The sequence below is a fragment of the Sphaerodactylus townsendi genome, linkage group LG06 (genome assembly GCF_021028975.2).
Source record: "Sphaerodactylus townsendi isolate TG3544 linkage group LG06, MPM_Stown_v2.3, whole genome shotgun sequence".
In the NCBI taxonomy this organism is placed as follows: Eukaryota; Metazoa; Chordata; class Lepidosauria; order Squamata; family Sphaerodactylidae; genus Sphaerodactylus; species Sphaerodactylus townsendi.
The window spans coordinates 22,675,122-22,685,637 of NC_059430.1; the positions used below are offsets into that span (position 1 = coordinate 22,675,122).

At 48.6% G+C, this 10,516-nt stretch overlaps 1 pseudogene; it reads right to left on the reverse strand.

The window, feature by feature from the left end:
• Nucleotides 1-68: 68 nt before the first annotated feature.
• On the reverse strand, nt 69-10,516 carry LOC125434787 (annotated as a pseudogene).

A 10,516-nucleotide genomic window follows, 5' to 3' on the forward strand; every position in this document is an offset into this window, starting at 1 on the left:
TTTTGTCACAGATCTGGCTTTTCCCAAATGTAAAGTGCAAAATGAAGAGAGAGGGAGAGCGCTCGGTGCACAGAGAGGAGCAGACTGTATTTTAACTATCCTCGTCATTAAAGGCTGAATCAAACGTGTCAGTTGCCACTTCCTCATAATCCTTCTCCAACGCAGAAAGGTCTTCTCGGGCCTCTACAAACTCCCCTTCTTCCATGCCTTCACCAACATACCAATGCACAAAGGCTCTCTTGGTGAACATTAAGTCAAATTTGTGGTTCAGTCTGGCCCAGGCTTCGGCAATGGCTGTGGTATTGCTGAGCATGCAGACAGCTCGTTGGACTTGTGCTAAGTCTCCTCCAGGGGTAACTGTAGGGGGCTGGTAGTTGATGCCAACCTGGTTCGGATGGAAGAAGGAAGCAAAGTTATTATTATCATCATTATCACCATTCATAAAAATAATAATTTCCTCTTAAATCAGAATGATTCAATTTACTTGTAGGTCAAGGGTGTCCAACTCTGGCCCTCCAGATATTTATGGCAGGGGCTGAAGGGAATGCTGACAGGGGCTGATGGGAATCATAGTCCATGAATATCTGTAGGACCAGAGTTGGACATCCTTGCTGTAGAGAGTCAAAATGGCTTAGAGCAGTGATCCCAGGAGTACTCAGGGGCACTATGGTGCCTGCCAATATGTTTCGTGGCATCCCCTTGCAAAGAGCCAGTCTTGGCTTTCTCCCATCTCAGCGGAGCAGGAAGGCTTCTGAAGACCCCAGGAGGCATCACCTAACAGCTGCCCTCATTTTGGCTTGGAACCTCACAAACGTTTGCGATGGACATCCATGGCAGCCATTTTGTCATTAATCCAACCTCCTATGTCAGCCATTTTGTGATGGGATCCCAGATGAGGAAACAGACCCAGGGAATCACAATTTAGAACATTTATGTGTATTGAGGGGCAACATGTCAGTTTCTGCAGTAGAGCAAACAAAAATCTAGCTCTGGTTGCTTGGTCTCAGTCCATATCAGGCCCTTGCACAACTTGGAAGTTCTGAGCATGGAGTTACCACATCGTGTCCATTGAGAGGACTGGGTAAAAGTGGAGAACCCAAGAATTTTGCAGCATGTGATTAGGCCTGTCCACAAATTAGGGAGCTAGGGCTGCCATGTCCCCCTCTGGCTACCGGAGGGTGCCAGGGGGTTCAGTGGCCAAATTCCAGTTGGAAAACTCCCAGAGATTTGGGAATGGAGCTCTTGCACACTCAGTCTTGTATATATTATTTATTTTTACTGCAGACCCCATTTCACGTGGCTTTTATATATGTAGGCCCCATGAGCTCCAACATAACTCCTTCCTTTTTCACCAGCAGAAAAGCAGGCAAGATCCAACCCCTAGCCTAGATTGCATGTCTGGAAGTCAGAAGAAAATGTGACTCTCCCTCACCTTGAATCCAGTTGGGCACCAGTCGACAAACTGGATGGTCCTCTTAGTCTTGATAGAAGCGATGGCCACGTTGACGTCTTTGGGCACGACATCCCCACGGTACAGCATGCAGCAGGCCATGTACTTTCCGTGGCGGGGGTCGCATTTCACCATCTGGTTGTTGGGCTCGAAGCAGGAGCTGGTGATTTCTGCCACAGACAGCTGCTCGTGGTAGGCCCTCTCGGAGGAGATGATGGGCGCGTAGGTCACCAAGGGGAAGTGGATGCGAGGGTAGGGCACCAGGTTGGTCTGGAACTCGGTCAGGTCCACGTTGAGGGCACCCGTCGAGCGAGCGCAGGGGAAGCAGTTGATGGAGGGAGGCGATCTGAAGCTGATAGAAGAGCGGTTCCAAGGTTGGTGTAGGTGGGACGCTCGATATCCAGAGTTGCGGCGGCAGATATCATAGATAGCCTGCGTTGTCCACCATGAAGAAGCGCAGTCAGGAAATGCTCCAGGGTGAGGTGTGGGTGGTCAAAGATAGAGTTGTAGGGCTCCACCACTGCGGTGGAAACCTGGGGGGCTGGGTAGATGGCAAACTCCAGCTTGGATTTCTTGCCATAGTCCACGGACAGGCGTTCCATCAGCAAGGAGGTAAAGCCGAGGCCACGATGCCCCCCGCCAAAGCTGTGGAAAATCAGGAATCCTTGTAGGCCAGAGCAGGTGTCTGCCTGAAAAGAAAATTCTAATGAAATGCAACTTTCCATACGCAAGATGGTTTGTTTGTTTGGTTCTGGTGGGTTTTCTGGGCTGTGTGGCCATGGTCTGGTGGATTTTGTTCCTAACGTTTCACCTGCATCTGTGGCTGGCATCTTCAGAGGTGTATCACAGAGAAAAGTCTGTTTCTCACTGTGTCTAAGTGAGAAGGGAAAGTTTAGTGTGGTATATTGTCCATGTCCCAGGGTGGGATACCACACTAAACTTTCCCTTCTCACTGGAACACAGTGATGAAACTCTCTGTGTCTGAACCATACCTCAGATGCAGGCGAACGTTAGGAATCTGAATCCCTCAGACCATTTCCCATTAATAGCTACCAAAACTTCAGTTAATCCGACCATGAGAATCAGCCGACAATATGTTTGTTTGTTTGTTTGTCTCTATCCTGGAGGGAGACTTCAAATATGAAATACTTCCTTTGTGTTCATTTTCTCCCTATTATTTCTTTAACTCTGAGAGGGAGAATTCATGGCCCTTTAGAGTGATTTATCTTCATAATTAATTGAGATATTTATGCCCCTCACAAGGACCAAAATCCAATTACATCATTATTCTCCCCTTCTCCATTTTATTGTCAAAACAACCATCCGGAGCGGGATGTGAGAGCAGATAATTGGCCCAACAGCATCAAGGGTTTTTATGGCAGAGACAACAAACATGAGCCTTGCAGACAATTGTTGGACCACTAACCACTATCACATACTAGATCTGTGAGGCAGATGATAAATATTCCCATTTTACATATGATGTGGTGAAAGAGAGAGGGCGCAAGCAGGTACAGAGGACTGGCATAATGTTGTGTACTGATCTGGAAACTGTCATGTGAACTGTGCCAAAACGTGCTCTCCAACTACTTCATGTGTTGAATGAACTGGGCTCTTACCAGTTTTCGAATGCGGTCCAAGGCCATGTCGATCCTATCTTTGCCAATTGTGTAATGTCCACGGGCATAATTGTTAGCTGCATCTTCTTTGCCTGTGATCAACTGTTCTGGATGGAAGAGCTGCCGGTAAATCCCGGCCCGCACTTCGTCTGTAAAAGTAAAAGAAAGGTAAACTCTGAGACCACCAGCAAGGAAAAGAAGAATGTGCCTTCGAGTTGCAACTCATTCATGGAGACCCCATCCACTGAACGTTCCAGGCTTGAGGTGGTTTGCCATTGCCTTCCTTTTAACCAGCATGGTGTAATGGTTATGAGCGGTGGACTCTTATCTACTAAACAGGGTTTGTTTCCTCACTCCTACACATGAAGCCTGCTGGGTGACCTTGGGCCAATCATGGTTCTCTCAGAACTCTCTCAGCCCCACCTGCCTCACAAGGTGTCTGTTGCGGAGAGAGGAAGGGAAGGAGTTTGTAAGCCACTTTGAGACTCCTTAAGAAAAATGAGAAAAGTGGGATATAAATCCAAACTCCTCTCCTCTTTTTCTCCCATCCAAGTACTAAGCATAGCTGACCCTGCCTAGTTTCCAAGTTCTAACAAGCTTGGCCTAAGCAGGACTATTTCAGCTGCTCAAAATAACCAAATGCCATCTAGCCACAATCGACTTATGGCAAACCCAGGACCATGGCTTTTTCAAGTCAAGAGGTGATCAGAAGTGGTTTGCCATGGCTATCCTCTGCATAACAACCCTGGTATTCTTTGATGATCTCCAAGTACCAACCATGGCCAACCCTGCTGAGCTCTAATGATCTCAGGCTAGTCTGGCCTCTCCTTAAATGGCAGCCAGTGTTGCGTAGGGTTCAAGAGAGCCAGACTACTGACTGGGAGAACCTGATTTTAATCCACACTTGTGCCATGGAAGCTCATGGGCCATCTGCTTTCTTGGGTCATTCGCAGGATGAGGATAAACTGGAAGAGAGCAGAATTATGTAAGCTACTGGGTTTCCATTGGGGAGGAAAGTAAGGTCGTTTCCCCACTTACAAAATGTAGGTCATAAGCTGTGGTTTCCTTTGCTGTGGGACCTTTTGAGCGCGGGTTCCTGGTCCCCACCGCAGCCTCCACCCCCTTGGTCCAATGAATGCGGCAGCCGCGTAGCAGCTACGCAGGACTCCCCACGATCCGCTCAGGGGCTGTCCTGATTGGCTGCTGCATTGTGCTGGGGTGGGAATTTTTTTATTGTGAAAAAGACGAATCAACGTCTCCACGCTTTGCCGAGGAATCCACGTAAATTTGAGCAGACACAATATGCCCATGTGCGCTCAAAATGACGTCCAGACGTGGATTTTAAGTGTTTAAAATTTTAAAAATTAAAACCCAGGCTGCGTGTGTCCTAATTGGACGGATGGCTCTTGTCACCAGCAGCGGCGGGAAAATCAAACCCGGAGTCACCCCTTGGGCTTTCCCACTCCCCCGTGCTCAGTGCGGGGTTTTCAAAAAGGTGCTTGACCATCGAGGAGCAGAAATGCCCCACACTGAGGAGGAAGGAGAACGGCAGAATCGGGGTCACTGCATGGTTGCCGCTGAGGTAGTGGGGAATGCGGCAGGCCCCCGCGTTATTTGACGCAAATAGCACGCGGCAAATGGTGAGTGGGGAAATGACCTAAGATATAGGGTTGCCAGCTCTGGCTTGAGAAATCTCTAAAGATTTGCAGGGTGGAGTCTGAGGAGGGAAGGGGTTTGAGGAGGCTTTCAAGGGGTAGCTCCTATTGAGCAGTACAGAATAGCCAGGGCTGGGTGAGTCACACAAGTCAGGTGATAGGATGAGGAATAAAAGACACTGCCAATGTCACTTCCAGCTCACATCCAGAAGTCACATTACTGATGCTGTAGGATTTCACCAGAGATTCTCACTAAAGAATCTCACTGTGTAGGATTTCACTAGGGTCCCCTCTCTTTTCCCTCTGCAACTCATTCAAGCAGCAGGGGCCAAGGACTGATGCCTGATGGTAGGAGGTTGCCTGTAAACTGGTGGCATCTCTAAATGAACCTTTTAACATTGGCAACAACTGGTCCCTACTCCCATGGAAGCCATTTTGCGGTAGACCCTACTACTTTCTCTCAACAAGGTTTGGAACCCCTTTTCTAGACTCACCAACCACAGTTTGCTCCAAATCCACCATGATAGCCCGTGGAACGTGCTTTCCCGTGCCCGTCTCTCTGAAGAAGGTTGCAAAGGAGTCATCATTGTTGACGTTGTGACCATCACCAAAGGTACCATCTGGCTGGATCCCATGTTCCAGGCAGAAGAGTTCCCAGCAAGCATTGCCAATCTGAACTCCCGCCTGGCCAATGTGGACAGAGATGCACTCACGCTGGAGACAGCAAAGAACAAGATGGAGTCAGAGGAAACAACGCAGGCTCCTGTCCTTGCACCCCCATCGCCCCTGGCAATTCCATTTGTCTTTGGTAAGGAACAAAGCAGAACCCTGGATTCACCCAAAAATGTCCAGGCAAACTGAGGTCCAACTGGAAGCAATTGTAGTAATCAGCTGACTCACTTAGGGTTTTAGGTGAGCATTTCTGAAATCCCCACTGCTACATGGGGGGGAAAGATGTTATTCCCACAGAGCATCCTACCATGTGACCCATTGCTGGCATCCCTACCAAGCAGCTGGCAGCCCTACAGTGGTCACATGGTAGGATGCTCTGTGGAAATAACATTTTCTTCTGGAGAAAAGGGATACTCTTTAGGGTGGCCTCTATGGCATTATACCTCATTGAGGTTGCTCTCTTCTCCAAGCTCCATCCCCAAATCCGTAGAATCAACCCTATATCTACCCCTACTCCCACCATCCCCTACCAATGGCCAGGGAAGATCTGGCAACCCAGGAGACAGAAAAAATGTCCTGTCCCTTTAACAGAGGATGAAATGGTATTTTCCAGGTGGGGCTGTTGATCTCCATACCATGAAAAGCTTCAACTGCTTATTTCAAGCCACTAGGAAACAGACAGGACATTTTGTTTCAGGACTCTTGGCATCCCTTTCCCAAAGTGTGTGTTTTTTTCTAATTTGTCCAGATTTATCTAGATACTTTTGTGTTTTCTGAGTGGTTCCCAAACATAATTATTTGGACTATGTCTGCATGTCCACAAATCTACAACTCAGGTGTACCCCAAATGCCCCTGATTTGCAACCCAGCTGTGTTGTGTGCCCTGGATTGACACTGATGGACATGCAGATGAATGTAGGCAGTGCATCCACACCTGTGCCACTTCTGACTGCTTAAAACAAAGTTTTAAGTGAACGGGAATGGCAGGGAAATAAAAGGCCCCACTCACCACCACTCCATCCTGCCTTTGTCCTGCTCTAACCCATCTCAGAAAAGAAGTGGGTACCAACATCTCTCTAGGGTTGCCAACAGGACTGGAGAAAATGTACCCTGTCCCTGGAAGAGAAGTTTAATGTGTGGAAATGGGCAGCTGAAGCTTTTCATGCCATGAAACCGAACAGCACCTCCTATTAAATAACATCCAGAATACCTCTGTTGAAGAACCAGGCCACCTTTTCTCCAGACAGTCGGCATCCCTAGCAGTAATTTCCAGGGCAATACCAAAATTATGCTCTACTAAGCCCACTGACTTCTATAGACTTAGAAGGGAATGACTCGGGGAGGGGGAGGGGGAAAAGGGGAGGAGAGGCCAGTCAAGATGGTAGAGCAGTAGCTGCCTCAATCATAAACCTGATGGAACATCTGTCTTACAGGCCCTGCAGAACAGTTCTACATCCCACAGGGTCCTGGTCTCAGGTGGCAGAGAGTTCCACCAGGCCAAGGGCAGGGCTGAAAATGAGGCCAGTCCTTTGAGCTGGGCATTTCCAAGAGGTTACTTCCAGAGGAGCATAGCGCTCTCTGGGGGTGATATCGGGACATGCGGTCCCTTAGATATGAGAGCCCCAGACTGTTCAGGGCTTTCAGGATTAACACCAGAACCTTCAAGCTGAAGTTGCCTAAGATCATCCTGACCAGAAAGGGAAAACTAGATGATCCCACTCCTTTCCCACACTGTATGAATCTGAGACCCAGCAATAAAGCAGATAGGGTCAGTTTTAGGGACAATAACCAGAATCGAAGCCTGGGATATTAACTCTCACCACATCTTTAGTAGGACAAGCTGGGTACTCTGGAAGAAGGAAGAGGATTGTGTAGGGGTGTAATGAGGCAAACTGGAGCCCTGGGCAAAACCTGAGTTGGATGCCCCCCCTCCCCCCATGGGCGGCCACCTCACCATGACCAAAAATTTTTTTTGCACCAGATCATTGGTGCCTGCAGGGGGGTGCATTTTTAGACATATCGCCACCACAATTTCAGCGTATCATCAGGAGACTGTCCTTATGCTACCCCAGGATTTGTGTGAGGTGTTTGTTCAGGAGTCCAAAGTTATGGACTCGGGTGTTTCCCCATCCCCCCATTGTTCAGGTCCAATGGGCAGGCCAATAGGAGATGGAGGCTACAGATTTGAGGGTCCATAACTTTGGCCCCCCCCTGAACCAAACTGAACCAAACCTGGGGGGTATCATTAGGGAAGTCTCCTGATGAGACCATGAAAGTTTTGAGACTGTGCCTTCAGAAATGTGCCCCCCCCAGCCTGCAACCCCCATTGACAGCAATTCAGAAAACTCAATGCAGAACAAAGATTCTTGGGCAAATTTCTGGGATGTTCCTGCAGGGAGTGCATTTTTGGATGTATCAGCACCAAAATTTTAGGGTATCATCTGGAGACTGTCATGATGGCACCCCCCAAGTCTGGTGCCATTTGGTTCAGGGGGTCCAAAGTTATTGGACCCTCAAAAGGGTAGCCTTAGCAAAGAATGGGGGATGGGGCACCCCATTTGAGGCTCCATAACTTTGGACCCCCTAAGCCAAACTGCACCAAACTTGGGGGGTCCCATAAGGGGGGCATCCTACTCAGGTTTTGCCCAGGGCTACAGTTTGCCTCGTTACGTCCCTGTAGTGCTGGAAGGGAATGTGCCTGCCAGGCGTAGCTCAAAGCTGTTCTTAGTAAATTGCTTTTGCCACCTCTGCATCCTGTTGTGTGCCGTGGAGGTGGGTCAGTCACGTTGCATACAAGTCAAAGGATTGATCGGAAAGGTTACACCCAATATGTTTCAGGGAATGGGATTCTTGACAATGTTGGAAAGTGTTCCTTCCTCTTACACGAGAGATGGAACGTACCAATCAGAAGAGAGTATAAAGCCTCATGCCTCTTAGAGGGAATGTCAGCCCAAGGACTGTGCTTTTTCCTAAAAGATTTTCCCAGCAAGCATGGAGTTCTAGTACAGGAAGGGTGCACATCTATTTCAGAGCCACACCTGTCACAAACTCTTGTCCCCTAAGATGCAGAGGTGGAATTTGACTGGGTGACCTGGGTCCTGTCACACACTCTCACCCTACACTACCTCACAGGGTTGTTGTGAGGATAAACTGGAGTTGAGGAGAATGGTGTAAGCCACCTTGGGTTCCCACTGGGGAGAAAGGTCGGATGGAAAGGAATTAATAAACATTCTATTCTGTATAAAAATGGCTGAGCATCTCAGTCCTGGCTCAAATGCAACTTCCTTGGAAAAGATCAGGGGTCTGCAACCAAGCCCTCCTTGGAAATCAAGGTCCATGTTTTGAAAGCTTGGCATGCCATCAGCATTTCTCTCTTTGAACGACATGTTTAAAACACAATTAGGGAGGCTACAAACTTCAGCACAAACATGAAAGCATCTGTGCCTTCCTCAAGTGTCACTTCCTACCCATCAGATGAGTCTTTTATGTGTCTTGCCCTCACTTCCCGTTGAGAACATTGAGCTAGAAATCTTAGTGGCTACACAGTAACTTTTAGAGTCTCTATGGCTGGCAGTGTCTGCACAGTAGAGAAGGAGAGTTGCCAGCAAATCAGGAGAAAAACGTCCTAGGTCTTGAGTACAGGTTTCATTGGATGTTATTTACCTCCATGCCACAAAGAGCTTTCACTGCCACGCCACGCTTCTATTAAAGGGACCAGACACTGTTCTCCAGGCCTTTTGCCAACCCTACAGGCCCAACCCTACAGACCAATTGCTTAATTTAAAGCACACAGATCAGATTGCTCCTGTCTTGCACATGAGCATCATATGCCAGATTATGCCAGATTAACCAGATATGCCAGATTAACATAACCATATGCCAGATTAACATAACCACCCCCTCAAAAAAACTTTTAAATCTCTATGTCAACTGAATGACTGAAGTGTAGCAGTTAAGAGTGTCTAATCTGGCCTTCACGTGAAGCCTGCTGGGTGACCTTGGGCCAGTCACAGTTCTCTCAGAACTCTCTCAGCCCCACCTACCTCATAAGTTGTTTGTTATGGGGAGGGAAAGGGAAAGGAGTCTGCAAGCCGCCTTGAGTCCCCTTTAAGGTATGGAGAAGCGGGGTATAAAGCCAACTCTTCTTCTATTTTGATTCTACTCTACCCTTCATTTAAGCCTTTCCTCCCTCCTCCCACACTGGCAGGGTTTTCCATATTTTGGGCCCACAGTCCAATGGTGATGTGAACAGGCTCTTTCTAGGTTTAAAATGCACAAACCTGGATTCTATCCTTTCTCTGGACATTTGTGTAGCTGCAGGCCTTAAAGCCTACTCTGCTGTGACAAGCTGTGTGTTCCCACCCTTCATTCTACCCATCCTCCAGCCATTCTAGAAGCCCAGGCTGCCTTGAAGCTGTTCCTTTGGCCCCAGACCCGGAGCAGAGCAGCTGCCCAAAGCCCCATCCTGCTTCCTTGGCCCCGCCTCCTTAGAACCAAGGTCCATTCTTTGCCGGGAGACCCCTTTTTTACCATGGTGCCTGCAGCAGGGCTCCCTCCCCTTCTTGATCAGCCACAGCAGCTTTGGGTGTTGATGTTCCCGGCGCTGGTGCCTTGCTCTGAGCAGTTTGGTGCCAAGAAGCCTAAGCCATCCCAGGGGAGTGCCCTGGAGCATCACAGTGCAGGGGAGGCCGGAGGTCACAATCAGCCCTGGCAACCTCCATTGCCTGCGCCTCTGCATCACTCGCCCACACCCAAGAGGTGGGCTCAGGCGAAGCCTCATGAACACACTCCAAAGATAATGGAATCTTCTTTCATACTTGGAGTTGAAGCCAGAGAGGAAACTTTTCCTGGTCCCGCTGCAAGTCGGGGTTTGAGTGAATTGACCCCTCCATTGAAACCATGTCACATCCTGAGGCTAACCGATGGGTCAGTGAAATGGACCCTCTGTGTCTTTACTGCAACAAACTGTCCCATATTACAATATTGGAAAGGTAAAAGTCCACCTCAGGTGAATCATTGGAACTGAGGACCTTAGAACTCTTAAGAACATAAGAACTAGCCTGCTGGATCAGACCAGAGTCCATCTAGTCCAGCACTCTGCTACTCGCAGTGGCCCACCA